We start from the raw sequence: 22,025 nt of genomic DNA, 5'->3' as shown, positions 1-22,025 counted from the left end.
GGTTTGCAGTTCATTGGTAAATCAAGGAAAACCTGAATGATCCCAGGTACTTGGAGCTGAAACTGATTCTAGGAGATGACTTGATTATAGGAACATTTAGGGGCAGTCTTAAAACAACACCTAGCTTAAAAAGAAAATTGCAGGAAACTATTGAAAGACGGTGCTCTGTTAAAGAAGCACCAGAAGCAGTTTTCAGAGGTGTTTGAATTACAATAAAGCAAGCCTAAAGAAAACTGTGGAAGGGTTAAATTGTTGCAAGTAGATGACTGCAAAATGTGAGGAGACAGTAAAAACACAAAAGTTTAGACTTGAAGCCTTGTCTCTGAAATCCATCTCTGTAAAAATCACAGTAGAGGTTTCACTGTCAGTTTCTTTTAGCCTCCACATATCCAAAATGAATGAATAAATAAATAAATAAATAAAATAGGCAAGAGGCAAATTTGAGGAGGCAATTTTTTCCACACATCCTCACCTTAAGTTTTCAGAGATGAGGCTTGCAAACCGGAATGCAGCTTGCTAAACGCATGTGATTAGAAGCTTACCAGAATTTCTCTATCTAGCTCTTTTAGGACCCTAATGTGGGCAGTAGAATCATGAGCTCTGTCTGTTCTTCTGTTTGGGATTTGTCAGGCTGTCCTGCTGTGTTTCACTATATGCCCTGCACACATGCCAGTCCCCTGATGACTGACATTTCATTCAGAGGCATAGAGAACACATTTTAAGACTTGATTTCCACCACCCATTGAAAAGGATAGTTTTGACAACACCTTAATAAGATAAAATAAATCTTACAAGGAAAAAGACCAACCCCATGGCAGTTGTCCTTTGCTTCTCTGTTGTTGATGGTACAGTGCTGATGTTACAGTCTCCCCATGTTCATCTGTATTGTGAACTCCATTCATCAGTATGAATCTGTACAGACCCTGCTGGCCATATGCAAGCTGCATGCATGTTTTTATGTCGATGGTGAAAGTTTATTGACTGCAGCACAAATATCACAGCTTCTGTATTTAAGTAACTTTGACTACAGTTCATTTAGATTTTAGAAAAATGTCTTCAGTCTGCTTTTCATTCTCTAAAATGAACAATTCCATTATAGGAGCAAAAATCTCAAATTGCAACACTGAGCCTGTTTCATTTAATTTGACTTGTCAAGCCTTATATCTTTAACCATGCCCCTGTTCTTTCAAAACAGAATCGCTGCAGCGAAAAAAAAGAAAAACTAAATGGCTATTTTTACCAGCATTTTTATATAGTTTGGAGGCTTTTCATATGCTGAGAGGAAAAATCTAGGCAAGTCACCATGAGATATAATTGCAAAGAAGCCAGATTATAAAAATCATACTTTTATAAGCAATAAAGAAAAAGGAACATCTAAAGTAGATTTTTCAAGGTACTTTGATTTTGATTAAATCTTAAATAGATACCAGTTCAGAGAAGCATCATAGCTATAATATATTTGTCCATGGATAACTATTGGATATACATTTATTAATTGCAAATAGTCCCAGATTCCCAATTGATTAATAATGCAGATAATTCCTCCAAGTACTATGAACTGGATGACTGAGCCTACTGTGATGTTTTTCACTGAAGTTGTAATTTTACATTTTTCATAAAATGTCAGTAAATACATATTTCATCTAAAAAAAGAAATTTTCTTTGGTCAGCCTCATTTTTACCTGTACTAAAGATGATTGTATTAATTAAATGCAGTGTTAAAGTGAAAAAGCCCCTTTCTATTCTTTGACTTGAACTTCTGCCTCGTTTGTCATGGGTACCAAATAAATTTAGGCAAGGTATATTTTTATATTTTGAAATTTTTGAAAATTCTCAATGCTGTGGTACTGCTAGTATATATGAAATATGCTTGTTGTTTTAAAAGTGTTTCTAAAATTCAAAACCACCTGGTGTGTTAAGGTTACATGAATAACCAAAATTTGAAGGCTGGTCATTTTTTAATGCCTAACTTTAGCTATATATAAATTTAACACTAGATAAGAACCAAAATAAAATTCCTTAGATTGTAAAAGTAATTTTGATTCAGGACATGAAATTATAAAAAAAAATTTCCCTCTCTTTGGGAATGAAGCATTTCTAGTTCTCAGCATATAATTTTTGTAGGTTAGACAATTACTAGTTCACCACAAAAAATATAACAAAGCTGACTTGTAAATGTTCTGCTCAAATGTTTTTGTCCTCACACCCACCCCATGGCAAATTTTGGACTGCAAACCATAAATCTATTTTCATAAGTATTTTAAACTCAGTGCATATTAGTTGATATTTCATTTTCTGTCCCAAATTTATATTGTGTCCAACTAGACAACAGTTAAATAAACAGCCTGACCTGTTGAACTACACAACAGAGACACGTCAACGCAGAATGGATTCAGTCTTTGCATGCTTTACCAGAGAGGGAGGAAATACAGTTTAGTCTTTGAAAAGTATGGGTTTTTTTTTTTCTAATTTTTATGGGCCCCAGTACACATAGTGCTACCGCAGCGTGGAGTTAATATATTCCGAGTGTCACAGTCTTCTAAGCAATACTTATCCAAGATATATTCCTTTTAAATTAGTTTATATTTTCTAAAGATGTTGACATTACATCTTTTCAAATAATTTAAACCTTTTTTTTAAACTTAATTTGGTGAACCAACTACCTAACCAGACAGAGAGGCAATAAACTGCATTTCTGTGGAGCAGCAGTGACCTCCAGTGGCTGGTTAGACTAACCACAGCTACTCAAACATTCAATTAGTTTTCATCCTAAATTCCTATGTAAGTGTGGTTTTCAACATATAGTTTTTGATCCATGAATCAGATTTTACTTTTATTTAATCCTCCCCCCTTGGAAACATAGTTATAGTGTAACATTTTAAAGTTACATTTTGTATATTGACTTACTTAGTAATGGCCAGAGGCCACAGAACTGGAACTGAGGGCTAGAAATAAGTGTCCTAAGATGAAGAACAAGTAATAGCATAACAAAAAATAGATAAGAAATACTTTAAAGTATTTAAAATCATTGGCATTGGATGAATATCATTAGGTGAGAGTATTTACATAGGCAGAATACTAAAATATAATGTAATTTAGGTTGGGGAAAACAAATTTCAATATTAATATTGAAAGACCCAGTATCAGTTATTTACCAGGCAGGAGTGTCTGAGCTGTGGAATAAGGGAGGCCTCCCCTTCCGGCTCTAGAATGCTTCAGTCTGTTGATCATGGCAATGACCTGTTCTTTGCCCCAGTGCTCTCTCCCTCCCTCTCCCTTTTCAGTCAGCTGAACACTGGTTCTATTAGGCTCTCTGACAATGATGTTACAGTCTAAGAGGTGATGATTCATAGATAATGAAATTATGCTCTCCTTCTGGGGAAGGATAATGCAGAGTCAGATTTGTAGAACTGGCAAGGATTTTAGGATGCTGAAGGTGCATGAAATATCTTCTCTTCCCTTGACATTTACCAAAAAGAGAACTTACATAGTTTATTTAAAGTGTGGATTAGACCAGCATCAGAAACAAGCATCAGGCTATGAAGACTAAGACAAAATGAGTTCCAGCCATGACAAATGAGAACCGAGCCATGAGAAATGAAAAATTCAGAAACAGCGTTGCTTCTTTGATTCCCTTTCCCCTGGATTCTCATTAGAATCTGGATCTATAGCAAACCCATAGAGTTTTTCTATACTTGTATTCTGTTAGCTACCTATGTTAAAAATTAGAGGCAGCTGGAAGAAACTATTAACATGAAAAATAGTATCAGTGAATTCTAATTACAAATGTCATCAGAAAACAGAACTAATGGAAGCTAAATAGGTTGCATTAAATGACTCTTGAGAACTAATGAAATAACATGGTGAAAGTCAGAGTTCAGCCATAATTGCCTATAGATAGAATTAGACCCACTGTCGCCTACTTATCATCATCAGTGATTTTATACTCAGTAGAATACAGTAAATAATCTGCATAACAAGAGTTTATGATTATTTTGATTTAAGGAAAATATCAAGGCCATATATAACAGAGCACTGTATGGGCCTTAAATTCAAATTTCTCTGATATCTTCAAGTCAGGTAATCCTGGGGAAATCCCTTCACTTTTCTGAACTTGACATTTCCCATCTGTAAAATGGGCAAATATTATTGACTTCATATGGTTATTGGGAGGACACAATGTGAGCAATACTTTGTAAACTCTAAAATGTCATCTACTTACTATTTTCAAAGAGCATTTATTAAGATGATCAGCTATGTTTGCAGGTGTTCTGTGTTTGGCCTGGGCTAGAAAGACATTACTAACCTCTATGTAACAGAAACTTAAGTCCATTTACATTAATATGAATTCTGAGACTTGGCCATGTGTCTAGAACTAAATTTGTCTTTGATCTTTATTTTCTATAAAGAAGTTTCTTTCACCCAATGTTATCTAAGTCTATGAGTTATTAATAATGACCATAATATACAATAAACATAAACAGATACCAACCAGAGAACAGTGAATCAAAAGGTTATCCAACTAAATCAAAATTCTAATTTGTCCCCCAAAATGTCATGACAACAAAAGCTTTCAATTAACTTATGTTATTTGCCCTGTTCCCCTCTTCAGTAGCACTATTTTGAGCCCTTAATGACTTTACACTTTACAAATATATCTTGTAAAGTGGCAAGATGACACCATTATTGAGCAAAAAGTAATTGCTTCTAACATGTTACATGGGGTTAGCACATATTCCAGGTATTGATTACATGACATATACTCTGTTTTATTTTTCCCCCAATGAGAGAGTATCCAAAATTTCCTTCAAGTATAGAAATTACTATTGGGTTTAATCTATCAGTTATTGCTATTGAAAATCACTGAATTAAAAAAAGTAGCATAAAAATACAAATAATTTTTATGAATAATAACTTATTCATTTATGAAAAATTAAAAACTTAAGAGTACTTTTTGTGGGCTTTTCATCAAAAAAAAAAATGACCAATGTAATCAAAAATCTTTCTCTACTGAGTGTAGCATTTCCTACCAAGTATGATGCAGCAGATATATTCCCAAAATTCTTATAATTTAAGTAGAAAACTGTTCCTCCTCCCTGAGAGCTGAGTGTCTATGAAATCTTTTTCTGTGAAATCTTTCGAGAACAGAGAGATGATGGTGGTTTTTCAATGGAAAAAAAAAATTTTTTTTAATTTTATGCAACTCTACCTTCATAGGATTATTGGTATATGTGCTTGAGTTGGGTATCTTGAACATGTAAGGGGAATTTAAGGAACACAGAGAAAACAAGAGCTAAGACCAAGCAGAAACAATCCATTTTATTGAAAAAAAAGAAAAAGGAGCTTCTGGCTTAACCTATCCAGAAAATGTTGTAATGAAAATTGATAAATTTCTTGACAATTCTTTTTACTTTACTTTCAGTAAATCTCATTCCCCCTGCTCCAGGAAAAAAAATAATCATCTATTCCTTTCTCCCACTCTTATTCCCTACTTCCTATGTAACACAAAAAAGTCTTCGCTCATATAAATCAACACAATTAGTCAACTTACTAAAAAGGAGCATCATATCTTCAATTTAAAAATTAGACCATCAAGCAAAATGTAAGTCTGGCTGACCCTTTTCCCTTTCCTCTACAGCTTACAAACCACCTCTACAGTATCTTCTGATTTTCAGTAGAAGAAATATAGTTTAATTACCAATCTGGCAAAGTATTACAGCTTGAAAGTGAAAGTCAAGGTCGCTCAGTCATGTCCAACTCTTTGGGACCCCATGGACTATACAGTCCATGGAATTCTCTAGGCCAGAACACTGGAGTACTCGAGTAGCCTATCCCTTCTCCAGCGGATCTTCCTGACCCAGGAATCAAACCAGGGGCTCCTGCATTGCAGGCGGATTCTTCACCAGCTGAGCTATGTTGTTTTCCTTTTTAATTGACTAACTCCTAGAAACAAAATATAGGACTTTATCAATGGGAATACTCAAATGCATGTCATCAGTCAAAACCACCTACCAACAATCAGAGTTTTGTCTTTTGCAGGGATGAAATGCAAGTTTGGGGCACCTCACAAATACAATGACAAGGCAAAGACTGCAGTTAACAAAGGCAATTTCTGTTAAAGCTTCATTGCACTGATTACATCTATTCAGGGTATAAAATACATTTTGCCAGTAAAGAGCAAAAAAGGATTTTCAATTAAGTATAAATCATTATTAATCATTCTTGGGGTTCAAATTTATTGATGAAGTAGGGGTAAAAAGATAATGTCTCCAGATAGTGAGGCTATATAGCATAGTGAGTGGTGATCATGGCTTCAACTTGGTGGTCCATATGTGTCGTTAAAAAGTGCTTCTTATCATTAATATTGATCCGTTTTACTCTCTGCAAGAACAAACATGCGTACCCCCTTTTTGATGCCATCAACCAGCATCTCACAAAAATGTTTCAAGGAGACTTATAGAATGTACCACGTTGATCTTGAAGTAGTAGAGTGACTTTAAAGTCTCTAATAAACCTGGGATAACTTATAACAGTAAGCCCGTTCTCCTGCATTGCAGGCAGACTCTACCTGAGCCATTAGGGAAGCTCCTATAAACTCTCTAAGAAATCTGAAAGCTAACTAGGCACTTAAGGATCAATGTTGGCTTGCCTTTCATCGGTTTATGAAAGGGATTCTGCACAATTTATATGAAATTTCAAAGTTAAAGGCTATAAATATTTGGTTGCAGTATTGTCATTTATCCTAAGAAAGTTTAGGTAACATAATTGAACTAAATTCAATGGAATAATAAAAGATCTATTTAATATGGTAGAGGCCCTATTACATATATATTTTGTGTTTTCCACCAAGCTAAGACTCTCTTAGATGCTTAGGAGGGAAAAAAAAAAAAACCTCTATCCTTCCTATGAGTATTAACATTTTACCATATATTTGTTTATGTGTATGTATATTTTTACATACTTGACTTATTATGTGCCAGGAATGTTTATATATATGTCTTTTAATATAAGAACAGAGGCTTTATATTGACTCTTTTTATTTGACAGGTTTCATCCATTAATCCTAAATCTTGTCCCTTTTTTATAGGACTGCCCTAAAATCATTCATACCCTACCCATACAAGGCTTCTCAAACCAAATATACTTCTCCAGCCCGTATTAGGAAATGAATTCCAGTAAGTTACCATTAGGATATCCCTTTGCTAGTTATATTCTAATCTGCCAGTACAGTCATCTTCCCAGTCTGTGGCACCCACTCTGGCCTATTTTATGTCATTAAAAGGCAGCATGCACTTAGTCCTATGGACTTTCATGGGGGAGAACTGAGTAGTAAAATGTAAAAATCTATGTATGTTTCTATGGGCTCCACCTTGCTTGTTTTTATGGTCTAACGCACAGAGATGTGTGGGGTCTCTATTAGCTTACACTGAAATGCAAAAGCATTACGCTAGTTATAAATTAAAAAGAAAGGCCAAGACAGACAAAACATAGATTCCAAGGCTCACGTTCTGTATTTCTTAATCTTAACAGTGATAGTAAATAGTGGACATTCTTTATTTCACTTTCCTGACATCTGTTTTACTCTCCACATTTACCACTGTATTCTTAAATTTAAGCTTCACAATTCTTAAACGTTTTGACTTCTAACACAAAGGTTTCTTTTGTTTGTTTTTTGGTTGTTTTATTCCATGCCTGAAGATCTTTTCCCAGTTCTCTTGCTGTATAATACTGCTGGCTTTGCTAGAAACCCCGCTCATATTTTGAACCTGTCAGAAAATCACAGGGCAATTCATCAATTTTGTGATTGGAGTGATCAGAAAAACTGACTGGCTTTGTCTCTAGAGTGCAGTCTAGTCAAGTCTGAGGTATCTGCCTTCCATCTTCCCTGTCTCCCATTCCCAGACCTTCCCTCCACTTAGGATTTTGCACACTGAAATTCCTCCATCCAGTACTACCTAGGGCTCTCTTGGTTTTGTGCTCCTTACTCGAAATATATCCCCAGATCTTGACTAGTATCATTATCCCTTCTAAGGTCACTCACACTTTAATTGAGATTAAAAGAAAAAAAAAAAAAAAAAAACCTTTTGCTAAAGGTAACAAAGTCATATACTAAGAGCTGGGGTTATGCTTCTGAGGGCAAAGGTGCTTTGCCCTCCAAAATCATTCTTTGTAGATACTGCTATATTTTTCTCAAACATGAAGTGGGGCCTTCCCACAAGAACCAAGGCAGGGCAAATAATCCGTGTTCCATTCAGTAAACTATAGTCTGAGAAATCTTCTCAGTGAATTACCATTATACACAGGATTTCTCCTTAGTTTTCTCCACAGAGAGACAATACTACATACAAGACAGAACTTGGGCTATGGATCCAGGATGAACCAGTTTGACTGGTTCTGGGACTTAATAACTGCAAAATATTGACTATTAGCTTCTTCATCTCAAAAATGAAAATGTATAAAATAATATAATAATAACAGGGTTGTCACAATAAGGCAAAGAATCAGCATTTCTTGAACATTTTTATGTACTTTGTTTTGGCACACTGCATATATTACTTAATTTAATACTCACAAAGATCCTACGATGATTAAATCAGATGACTTAGATAAAAATCACTTAGTATAAAGCTTGGCACATAACTGTAACCTACTCCTTCACTTCATTAGCTCAAATTGCTTAAAGTTTCTGTACAACAGTATGCTTTAATAGCTGTATTTCATTATGTCATGTCCAACTCTTTGCGACCCCATGGACTATACAGTCCATGGAATTCTCCAGGCCAGAGTAGGCTTTCCCTTCTCCAGGGGATCTCCCTAACCCAGGGATCAAACCCAGGTATCCCGCACTGCAGGCAGATTCTTTACCAGCTGAGCCACAATGGAAGCCCTATCTATTTTTGTATGGGATAAAAAACATATCTGGCCGACTTTCAAGAAATAGAATCTTAACTGCCAAAACCTCAGGGGCACATAGTTAATACTGAAGAGTAACATGGTATATAAAACCTAAGTCCTAATCTCCCATCAAAGTCCAATGACATCTTTACCTTTATTCCCACACCATTCTCCTTGCTCTAATACTGGCCAGTTCTTGAAGTAGCATGTGCTTTCCTTGTTGCTGTTCACTTGCTAAGTTGTGTGCGAATCTGCAATCCCATGGACTGCAGCACACCAGGCTCCCCTGTCCTCCACTATCTTCCAGTTTGCTCAAATTCATGTCCATTGAGTCAATGATACTATCTAGCCATCTTGTCTTCTGCTTCCCTCTTCTCCTTTTGCCTTCAACCTTTTCCAGCATCAGGGTCTTTTCCAATGAGTCAGTTCTTCATATCAGGTGGCTAAAGTATTGGAGCTTCAGCGTCAGTCCTTCCAGTGAATATTCAGGGTTGATTTCCTTTAGAATCGACTGGTTTAATCTCCTGGAAAATCCAAGGGACTCTCAAGAGTCTTATCCAGCACCACAGTTCAAAAGCATCAATTCCTCAGTGCTCAGCCATCTGTATGGTCCAGCTCTCACATCCATACATAACTACTGGAAAAACCATAGCTTTGACTATATGGACCTTTGTGCTTTCCCTTCTTATGCCTTTACTCAAGCTATTTCTTTTATGAGAAATTACTTTCCTCTCCCTTTCAGGTCCTCCTGTTAACCTCTTCTCATTTATCAGTTGATTTCAAAAATTATTCTTATAAAAATATGGTTTTCAAGATTCATATTTAGATTTAAATTGCTTCTCTGTTGTAAATAATCTGACAACAATTTTTCTTTGATAGTTGCCAACAGTATGACCATTTTGGCTGGTATGTTAAAGTGACAAAGAGTTAAAAAAAAGTATTGTGAGACAAATAAAGAATATTTAATTCAAAGAATGAATATATCTTGATTTTAGTGAAGGTTGGATAGTCAACTTTTATTGTAAAAGCCATATACTTGTGACTGCCCACATCCACTGCTTCTTGGGAAAGGTCCTTTTCTCTTTAGCGTGGATGTCTCCTGATCCCATGCCTAGTGCCACAGGGCTTCTACTTTAGACATGTCCCAAGTCTGTCCTCTTCCCAAATAAAGTGACTACCCCACACTATCACTGAAACCAAGTCAGATGTCTTTGGCTTACTGATTATACACATTTTCAAAGTAACTATTCTCCTGAACACTGAACATCAAATACTTAGAAGTTGACAATTAGAAATGCTCACTTTTTGTTTTTAACCTCCTGAACATTGATTATGCAGAAGGCATAACTGATTATAGAGGCCTGAAGCATCTGCCAGTTGATGGGTGTTTCCTTTCTGTTCATCATCTTACAACTTTCCACTGAATTTCTTTTCTCTCTCTCATCACCAGTTAAAATATCTTTCAATTTTCCCCTCTATCCAACTTTTATCAATAAGTCAATTCATACCATTTGATTATGTACCTTCTGACTGGGTTAATAGGAAAATTAACTAATGCTAATGCTAATGACATTTTGTTTTCTTTTAGAAAACAATAATTAAGATAACATAGTCTAATAATTTAATTCAAAAGGCAGTCAAAAATCTATTTGTATTCAACAGTTTTGTTTAGTTCTATAAATGAAAAACTGTGATTTTGTAAATTGTAGTTTAATTTCAGAAATAGAAATTATATCCCTCTCTAATATACTTTTAAGGCACATTTTAATTGTGATTTGTAAAGGCAGGGAAGATTTATTATAACAGAACATCCAGATATTTCTTTTCATGTAAGGTATCACTCAGTCTCTGGACCATGGTAATCTTTGCCATCAATGAAACAGATTCATTTTTGGAACATATGTACTAAGAGAATTGAAATGAAACCTTTATTTAGTCATAAAACTTATAACTATGAGGGTTTTTGAGAACTTCACAGTGCATTTTCTTACCTTCTATTTGAAACCCTAAGCTAATTTAATTGTATTTTCAGTGATTTTTTTAAAATTAATTTTTATTGGGGTATAGTTGCTTTACAATGATGTATTAGTTTCTACCATACAGCAAAGTGAATCAGCTACATGCACAAACATATCCCCCCACTTTTTTTATTTTCTTCCCATTTAGGTCACCACAGAGCACTGAGTAGGTTCTTGGAACTATATAGTGAGTTCTCATTAGTTGTGTATTTTATACATAGTATCGACGGTGTATATTTGTCAGTCCCAAAGACTACATTCCTTAGTCTCTCTCTTAGTTATCAATTCCAAGTTTTTACTGCAAACATTTGCATGGTTTTTACCTCTAACCTTTATCTCTCTTGCTTGAGAGATACTGTGTGGTTACTTTAATTTTAAAAAGAAAAAATTTTGTTTCTAATATTGTTTAAAAGAAAGAAATATAAGAAGTGGTTGAGTTCTTGTTCTACTTTTAATCTTCAGTATTGGAATCTGCTTTGTGTAGAGCAGGTAGAGGGCCCTGGACTCCATGGCACATAGTTTGAAGACATGAAAAACCACTATTCTGAAATCACTAATCAACTATAGGTTCATAATATTCTGCATGGTTAATAGCTGAATGAAGGAACTCAGTGCTTAATTAACCCATAATCAAACATATAGGTAAGAAGTTTTGCAGCAGGATGTATTCAGCAGTTTTCAATACCAGGCTCACAAATTATATTTCCAGAGGTCAAATTTGCACATAACTCTTTCAACCACAACTGTCTCCTCATACTTAACTCAGTTTAACATCCAGCAGTGTGTTGTGCAGAAATAATCAGTGGTTAAATTAGTCGCATTTTGTTCGCTCAGCTCACAGTAGCCCACTGATTAGTTTTTGGTTTTTTTTTCCTAAGTATCTGATCTTCAATTTGTATTTCAACTGTACCCAAGTGCAGATGCCATCTCTGGTAACATGACAAAACAAAATTTAGGTTAATAAATGTTTCTCTGTGCTCCAATCACAGCACGCATCCTGCAGTAACTATACTGTAGCTCAAAGTGTTGTAAAAAATGCAACTGAGTTTCCTGGAGAATCATTTTAGAGTTAATTAAACCTCCTCCACCTGTAATTTAAGAAAAAAGAAAAAAACCCAACACTCCTAAAGACCATGGGGGAAAGGCAGTTTAAGAAATAGAAGTCCTCTGTTTATCCAGGGAGGTACTTTACAAGGCAGACAGCTACACCACAGTTGAGAGACAACATTTCCTCAGCTGATTTGGTTAATTAAAATGCACAGTTACAACAGGCTTTCTTAGAGCCTGCAGCTGAATGACCGAAGTCTCCATTTTCCTCCAGTGTCACACAGAACGTGAAGAGGCAAACATACTGCCGGAGCACAATTTGACTCACTAAAAATCCAGCACTATAAACACGAAATACATTTCTCAGGCACATTTTAAAAGACATATTATCAAGATTTATGGTGCAAGGATGGAAAGAATTTGCAGTTAGGCAGCACCAAGAGACTATCCTAGGTTCCTCTCAAAGCAGTTTTCAGTAAAATTTACAAATAAATCTTTAGGGTAGAGTCTACTTTCAACGCAGAAATCTTCAGCTCTATCCTTTCAAATGTATGGAATTTGAATCTGACTAACAGCCCGTCTGTTGCCAGAATTTATGAGTGATGTGAAAAATCAAAGGCCACAAAAGCTATTTGTCAAATAAACTGCAGAACGCAATACCAGTCTGCAGGGCTCATTTGCAGAACTCATGATGAGCATGGGAGGAGGGGATGCGAACAGCTGCAGCCTTGACCGCACTGCCTGTGCCAGCCAGAATTCAAGCCGCGTGAGCTGGGTATGACTGAAAGAGGGGGCCAACAACAACAACGCAAAACAGAAAAGGTTCTTATATCTAAGTTTTTATTAAATCAGTATATCAGTGTGCCCAGATGAATACCTGCAGAACCAGTTAAAATAGATGTGGCCTGTAGGTATTCAAATTAAATCAGTTCATGGAAGACTATGTTTATTTCCTGGCATGGGAGAGATATTACAGCCTTTGAATCAGTTAGATTAGTAGCATGGCATCCAATCAGTTTTCTCATCTGTAAACTGGGAACAGGGCTTCACATCTCAGGACAACTGAGGATAAATTGAGATCACATGTTTGTGGGCAAGCAAGTGCTCAATAAAAGTCATTCTCCTCTCTTTCACTAGTTCTTCTCGCAACACAGTGAGTTGATATGAATGGCAAAGTCAAAGTTCCCATATTAACCATTAAGAAGTTCACAATCTATAGAAAATGATTAAATATTTCTGGAGCCTAATTAACAAATGAAATCAAACCCAAATAGTGTTCCCCAGAAATTCAAAAATCCTCTAATGAAATTTCCATATTAAGCTTTGTTCTATAACAATTTTGCTTAGCATCAGAATAAAATTTTTTGATCTTAGTATTGTCTTTTTCTAATAATTCAGCATCATTTCCTTTTCATAAATGTTACTTGAAGAACTGACCATTGCTTTTCAAAATATCTCTTTAAACATCTCTAACATCTGTCTGTGTGTCTTTCTTTTCATTTTTGTCTCCCAAACATGGACATATCACATCCCCCCACACTCAGTACTGAAGAAAACATGCTGTTGTAGCAATTTAATGGTCTATATAACTTAATACCTAATTCATTTCTAGTGGGAAATAATTTAGGTGTTTGGAAGAAAGGGACACAATATTAATATTTGTGTTTTCAAAAACTCTGAGTCTATGATATAATGACTGAATTATTCAAAGCAACTTATCAAAAAGTCACAATAAAATAATTTCAATGGATATTTACTGAGCACCTACTACATGCAGACAAACAAGTGAATTTTTGTTTTTCCTCAAAGCAAACAAAACGTAACAAGTGGCAAAGGATATTCGAAATTTGGAGTCATATCACGAGGAAAGCCATTGAATTATTTGACCGGTTTTGGAAAGTCACTTCTTCATAAAGCATTGAGTTTTCTCTTCTCAAGAGAGAAATTTGATACATGCCCCTCACTGGAGACATGATAATAATTTGAAGACTTTGATAATAATTCAAAGACTTTGAAAAGAGCAGAGATGAAAAGAGCTGTAAGAGTTTCTAAATGACACAAGATCTGTGAAGTGGTAGATATTTAACACAAACCTCATACAGCTGTTATGTAGATTCATTAGTTAATCAGTTAGTTAATGACTTTGACGTGTAAAATCTTATTAGACATTTTTTTACACTTTAATGCATATAAGAAAGAAATTACTGTCTGAAGTTAAAAAGTGACTATACCATTCTAATATATTGTATCTTTCTATGACAGACTTTCAAGATGTTCTTTCCTACTCTGATTTTTTTCCCCCCAAACAACTCCTGAAAAGCCTATCTAGACCCTGATTCTCTACCATTTTATTGCTCAGTTTTGGCATGGGCTTCCAGTTAACAGTAAGCACAGAACTGGAAGAAAAAAAAATCACATATTTTGTGTAATAATATAAAGTATTATTTGATGATAATGGCATCAAATGTTAAACATGCTATTTAAATGTGGTTTTGTACATCTGTGCAACAGGGGAGTGAAAAAACTGTTGGATAAACTGAAAAAAAGTGAACAAGGGAAGGAATTGAAACCCAATGTTAACTACCTTGATCCTTGGAAGTAGTGACTGATTTCTCTTCTGAATGCTGGGAAGATGAGAAAAGATGTCAGAGGCGTAATTAGTTTAGCAATATTCTACTATGTGGGAGACATTTCTATAGCTTAAACAAAATTTGTGCTTGACATATAATATTTACAGAGAAAAGTGCACATATTATCAATGTATAGCTCAATGGATACTGAGCTCTTGTGTTCTCTATAGCTAGATCAAGAAATAGAAGATTCCCAGAACTCCAAAAAGCCTCTCTGTTTCCTACAATCACTAGATCTATATCCAAAGGTTAACCGCTAGTGCTACCTCTAACTGCAAATGGTAGCCTTATCTGTCTTGGTACTTTATATAAAGGGAATCATCAAGAACGTACTCTCTTTTGAATCTAGCTTCTGGTGGCATTCTTCCATGGTATTCACCCATATTGTTAAGGGTAGTTGTAGATCTACAGATTTCTAATCTTAGTCCCTCCACCCCAACCCCCACCACACACACACACAGAATTAATTCTTTTCTTATGCAAAGAATGGCCAAGGATCCCTGTACCGGGAAGTCCTAGAACACCCTGGGAGACAGGAATTGCAAGTGAAAAATTTCCTCAGTGGACACGGATTTGAGCAAACTCCTGGAGATAGTGAAGGACAAGGAAGCCTGGTGTGCTTCAGTCCATGGGGTGACAGAGTCAGATACAACTGAGCGACTGAAAAACAACAACAAAATTTTCTTATCTTTTTTTCTTTTTCCTTTTTTTTTTTTTACATTGGTAAATATAATGCAATCTCGAATTATGTTGCACTTTTAAAATCTAGTCATGGACAGAACCAGCTCTAAGGGGCACACTGAAGCAATTTTTTTTTTTCCCCCAGTAGCCCTTCTTTTCAGCCCTGAATTCCCTACTCAGCTCTCCATACCAGCAAATCTCCTAGAAAGCCTTCCCCAGTCTAGCAGTTGTATAAAAAACAATTGAACAAACTACTTCACACCAAGGTGTTAATGCCAAAATCGTTAGTTCTCTAAGGTATGGCCTAAGGACAGTGCACAGAAGCCCAATTATTTTCTGATTACTCTCTAATGGGGTGTCTGGTAGAACAGCATTTATTGACTTATGCTATAAGGTTCCTTTACACTGAAGGACTCTAGGAAACAGACACTGGCATCCTATACTGTCTTTACTAGTAGAAGGTTATTGAAACTATTATTTCCCTACATCACACAGTGTTCTCTTTATGAGAGCCCGTGGGGGAAGGGACATCAGTTCTACTTCTTCATGCAACTGATCGGCCCACAGCATCCCCTTCTCTCCCCTGCATTTCCCCCCACCTCTCTCCTGCTAAAAATACTAAAGAATAAGGGATAGCCATTTCTAACAAATATTCAGAACTTTTTAACTTGTCTTTTTGGTATAACTTCCTCACCCTTTGGAGAAGGAAATGGTAACCCACTCCGGTATTCTTGCCTGGACAATTCCAAGGACAGAAGAGCCTGTTGGGCTATAGTCCATGAGGTCACGAAGAGTCAGACACAACTGAGCAACTAACCCTTTCCTCACCCTTGGTTCCATCTTTTCCTTTCGTTCTCTGTTTACAGATCTTTGAAATTTTAAAAATCCTGATGAATTCAGGAATAGTATAGATTGATTTGATGAAATACGTTATCCCTTAAGGAGAATTTTTTAGTCGCTGACATCAGACCAAGCTGGCCAACTGAGGGATACGTGTTTTAGGTCGAGGGCTCTTCCAGCAGTGTTCAGATTACACCGCACTGGTTGGCTGTCAACGGAATGACTGAGAAGCTCCTTTTTGAGGCACAGGATGTATAAGGCATTACACAACAAAGGTTTTTTATAAAGCTTTGCTGAATGCATTGACTGAAGGTATTTTCCATCAGGTGAAATGGACAGAATGAGATAATGTCTAGGAAAAAATCTAGATCAAGAACAGGATAAAAGATAAATTACTTGTGAGAAAACATGGAATTTAGTTTTCAAGAGAGCTGTTATAAAATTTGTTATATGATATTTTGCAACTACTGGTCCATTCTTATTTTCAAGGCTCTCAGAGTTCTGCTTGGGAAGATTTGATTAATGCATTATTTATCCAAGAGTCATTGATTTATGGAGCTTAACCATAAGCTACAGAATAGATCATTTTCTTTCTAATATTTATATCTACAGGAAGAATACCACAATGGCGGGCTATTCTACCCTTGACTGGTAATCCACATAAGCAATGACCCCAACTAACAATAATGAAAATATTAAATAACAACCTGTTATTTACTCCCTTCATTGCTAGGATCCCACTATTTAAATTAAGTAAAACAATTTCCAGAAATTCAGTGATAATCTATAAATCATATGACAAAATAGTCCAATACATATTCCAGTGAAATGTTCTCTGTGAAATGGGGAGGAGGACATGTCAAATGTGGATCTCTTAATGCCTGTATTATTAATCTTTAGATCAAACAAATAATTCCAGTTCAGATAAATTAAAATTGTAGATTTTTTTCCTTTATGTTAAAGCTATTTGATTATGACACACTGGAAAAAAGCATATTGTCTTGCAAAAAAATGAACAAATTTATTCCAGACTATGACAGAATACTCATATTTATGTAATCTCTTATTTAAATATATCTTTCCAAATAAAAAAATTAATTTGTTTAGAAACCATCATTCCTGAAAATTCCATGGTAAGCATTCCCTTTAAAAATTACTAAATCCAATAAAAAAATTACTAAATCCAATGTAATAATTAGGACCTGTTAGGTTAATTTTTCGTTTGTTTGTTTGGCAGCAACTGCAGAATTAAACATGACTGGAGTACCACTGTGTATATTTCAAATGCTTATACTGTACAAAAATGATCATTTATTTGTTTATACTTGGCAATTACCTGGCAGCCTCAAACTTGACAAGGCCTGCATGCCCAATACACATGTAAAAGGATATCTCTCTCAAATACTTTGTGATGCTAACAATGTACGTAGGGAGGAATGGATACTGAAAGTATGGAATGGAGAGGCATTTTACTAGATTTCTGAGTGGATCACAATCAGAGGTCAGTCCCCAAACCAGACACTGCATGGTGAACCTGTCACATCACAGCTCAGAAACTTCTAACATCTCCTCAGGACTGGTCTCATTTGGGGCTCAACCTACTCTTTCAGTTTCTCGTGTGTAATTACCCTTATCCCACTATGCTCCAACAAAACCACAACTTACCATTCTTTCAACATCTCCCTCAAAGTCTACCACTGATTTGCTTACATTTTCCTTCTCCTTGAAACATTCTGTTCTGCCAAATTCATCTTATATTTTATCACCATAATCCAAATCTTCCATGAACTATTTTCTGATTATTATAGCTGAAAGTATTTTTCTTTCTCCCTCAACTTCAATTATTATTGAATGATAATAATGATGTATCATTATTAATGATAATGATACATTACTATCATTATTACCATTATAATTATCTACTTCTATAGTCATTATTATTTCCTAATGTGTTATATTTAGTTATATCCATATATTATCATCCTTACAGGAAAATTTTACAGGGAGGGGAAAATGTATCTTTAACATGTATTTTGTTTGTTTGTTTGTTTGTTTGTTTTATAGTCCAAGCAGGCTTAAGGCAGGATTTAAGATATAGTATATGCTTAATAGACTTCCTGATGGCTCAGCAGTAGAGAGTCTGCCTCCAGTGAAGGAGACTCAAGAGAAATGGTTTCAATCCCTGGGTCAGAAAGATCCCCTGGATGAGGAAATGGCAACCCACTCCAGTATTTTTGCCTGAATAATTCCATGGACAGAGGAGCCTGGCAGCTAAAGTACAAAGGGTCTCAAAGAGTCAGACCACCGAGTGACTGAACACATACACATATGCTTAATAACTGTCTCTAGTGAACTAATGTCACACTTGTGCGAGTCATGCTGAAACTCTAGTGATTTTTATTCACAACAAACAAGAGATTGTTATTCCCTTTGTTGTTGTTCTTTAGTTGCTAATTTGTGTCCAATTTTTCTGTGACACCATGCACTGTAGCGTCACACCGGGGATAAAACCCTCATCTCCTGCATTGGCAGGGGGATTCTTTCCTGCTGAGCCACCTGTGAAGCTCTTATTCCCTTACCATTGCAAAAACAGGCATAAGAGGTTCGGGATACAGTGCATACCGTAAAATAACACTTCACATATTTCATATATTTTAAGCAAATGTTTACCATTTACAGTTATGTGACCAGCTTCCCAGTTGACTCAATGGTAAAGAATCCACCTGCCAATGCAGGAGACCTGGGTTCAATCCCTGGGTTGGGAAGATCCCCTGGAGGAGGAACTGGCAACCCACTCCAGTATTCTCGCCTGGAAAAACTCACAACAGAGTGACTGAGCACACATGCATGAATGACCCTATATGGCAAAAGAAGCATTGGAAACATAAAAGTGTCATCCTATAAACGATAAAATCATTCTTGAATTACAAGCTGCCTTAACTGCCACATACAAAACATATATTGAACTGCAACCCTGGAGGGCTCTGAATGATGAGCAAGGAAGGAGCTTTCAGAGGTTTTGCACAGTACAGTAAGTTGGCTATTAACCCATCTTATAGATAAAGAAATTGAAGTGTAAGCATAGCTGGAATGTGAATCCTGATTTGTATGACTGGGCACTTCTCTTACAGTCACTGCACAGTAAACTCTGAATGTAAGCTTCCGTTTGACTAGATAGGTTGCTTGTTTACATACAAGTCATTCTGCTCTGCTGCATAGTATTTACCGCAGGACACTGTCAGCTTTTTCCATAATATTTTCTTTAAAAAAAGTACAAAAACACAAAACTCTCTCTTTTGAATGGCTTACTATGAGGCACTATGCTAAATGCTTCCCTTACCAATATAATTCTTACAACAACCCTGTGGGATGAGTGCTCTTTACTCATATTCCAAGACAGGAAAAGTGAAACATAGAAACTTCAAGTTATACACTCAAGATCAGTTTCTGTTCTGTTTCTACTAGTGCTCCCAGTGTTACTAGAAACCATTATTTCTAAGGATAAGAAATGGAATTGGAACTCATTTTTCTTATTTCTGAATCCAAGTTCTTCAGTTCAGTTCAGCTCAGTCACTCAGTCGTGTCCAACTCTGCGACCCCACAGGCTGCCTCAAGCCAGGCCTCCCTGTCCATCACCAACTCCCGGAGTTCACCCAAACTCATCTCCATTGAGTTGGTGATGCCATCCAATCATCTCATCCTCTGTCATCCCCTTCTCCTCCCGCCTTCAATCTTTCCCAGCATCAGGGTCATTTCAAATGAGTCAGTTCTTCGCATCAGGTAGCCAAAGAATTGGAGTTTCAGCTTTCAACATCTGTCTTAACTGCTCTTATTTTATCATCTTTTATTCCTTTTTACTAAGCCTTAAATGTGTTATTTTTCCTAAAAAGAAAATTGGATTATTTGAAACTTTATTTAGAATATTTATCTATCATGGGATACATTTAAACTAAACTTGCAAGAGATCTAGAGGACAGAAAATGGGGGAGAGGTTAAGAAATAGGCTCATCTCACCTGGTCTGACTAAACTACTTACATTTTTCTGAGATCCCATCTCCAAGCCCATCCTAAAATGACAATGAACCTGGACATACCCCAGGGCCATTTAGATAAACAGAACATACATCACAGAAACAGTCAGGGCCCTTAATGAATTGGCTGGTTTGCTTCTCATCCTAAATCTGTGACTTACAGCAGCTAAGCATAATACAGGAAACGATACAATATTTTCCAGCGTGTTGAGACTGTTCCTCCTCCCGAAACTGTTAAGTATAAGACAGGTGCAGAAATCATTTCAATCACCCCTGGAGGGGTGCACAGCAGTTGGTACACAGTCACGCAGTGGCAGAAGTCTTTGCTAAGATTCAAAATACAAAGAATACTCATTGTAATTGGAACTATGCAGGGGACAAAGCTTCCCAGATGCGCACAAGAGTGCTGAGGCTTTGAAAGGGGACAGATGCCATGTTTATACTCAAGCTAAGAGATACCACATTTCAGTAACTCATGAGGAGGTACAATCAAGTCTTCAGAGAGAAAAGACATAAGCAACACATCTGTGGCATCCATGAAGCAAATGTTTTTGTAGGCTACAAGGAGCCTTGAAGATCACTCAGGGTATGCCCTTTTGTTTTCCATTTGATGACAGCAAGGTCCAGAGAGGTTAATACTGTCCGGGATGACCGAATAAAGCTTTGGCAGTCAAAGGCCTTGAAGCCAAATCCATGATTTCTTCCTTTCTTCTACTCTACCCTGCTGTCTATCTGCTTTGTTTCGTTTCATTTAATTTTAGATTATTTGCTTGCTTTTTTTTTAAGGTTAATTAATGAAAGACGAGTGTGACGTGGCATTAATACAAAAGGAATTTTTTCTAATATGAGGAGTTCTGTACATTGAACATTCCTTTCCTGGCTAAGGCATTTAGTTGCTCCTGTAGCTAAAACAAAAAACTATGATTAACAGTCAGAAGCTCATGGCAAGGACATAAACTGAAACAGATATTCCTCTTGATTGTGGTTGAGCTCAGCCCTCTGATTCTGAAAAGACACCTTTGTGAAATCTCTGAGTTTCCTCTGATTGAGATAAAACTGTCTAATTACTATTCTCTGCTTTAAAATGATCAGTTTATACACAGATCATAAGAGATATATATATGTTTCAAACTGAAAATGCATTTATTCAGTGCTTATTAAGCCAGATTAGATGCTGGTGATACCAAAGCTAAATATCTGTTATGTAATACAGCCATTTTACAATCATAGAAAAGTGATATTCTACTCTGTGATACAAGTGATCTCAGTCAATAGGCGTTCAACTCACTAGTGATCAATTAATGAACATTTATTAAATGGCTTCTTATAAAAAGACTTATGATAGGTACTGCAGGAAGATACCAAAACATAAGCCTTCAGTCCAATGAAGAAGAGAAGATGTACTCATATGAAATGATGTAAAAACAGAATGATCCTTTAATAATTGTCATGATATACTATGAGGTGAATTTACCTGTATGTTGCTGCTGCTGCTAAGTCATTTCAGTCGTGTCTGACTTAGGCTTATATAAATATAGGGAAAACATGGAGTGTTTCCTGAAGTAGGTGTTTTGAAAAAGGGATGAATATAAAAAGAATGGATGGGGAGAAAATGTAGGAAAGCAGGTCCAAGTGTAGAGATAAAAATTTTACAAGATTAGCTTGATTAATTGCTGTAGTCTAATGTAGATTTCACAAGCAATGGGAAAAAAGTAACTCTACGTGTAGGTGTACTTGTGATTGACTGCTTATGTAATAATAGGCCATAGTGACTGGATAAGTCAATTAATTCTAAGTTGATATTGCCCACTATCAGAGGAATTCAGGATCTTCCTGTAAGTCCCTTTTCATATGTAATCAGAGGGGCAATCACTGTGGCTGTA

The 22,025-nt window shown here is 36.1% G+C and overlaps 2 protein-coding genes across 4 annotated transcripts in view; one reads left to right on the top strand and one right to left on the bottom strand.

Moving 5' to 3' along the window:
- The window catches only part of CTNNA3 (catenin alpha 3), a 1,912,303-nt gene that overhangs the window by 1,089,074 nt on the left and 801,204 nt on the right, over positions 1-22,025 (bottom strand). The window lies entirely within an intron of this gene.
- Positions 1-22,025, top strand: part of LRRTM3 (leucine rich repeat transmembrane neuronal 3) — a 209,681-nt gene that overhangs the window by 2,397 nt on the left and 185,259 nt on the right. The window lies entirely within an intron of this gene.

This window comes from Bos grunniens, chromosome 28, assembly GCF_055505025.1.
Source record: "Bos grunniens cultivar Pamir isolate PY7600 chromosome 28, Bosgru_T2T1.0, whole genome shotgun sequence".
NCBI lineage: Eukaryota > Metazoa > Chordata > Mammalia > Artiodactyla > Bovidae > Bos > Bos grunniens.
The sequence above is the reverse complement of the archived record's forward strand: the minus strand, read 5'-3'. Positions and strand labels throughout refer to the sequence as shown.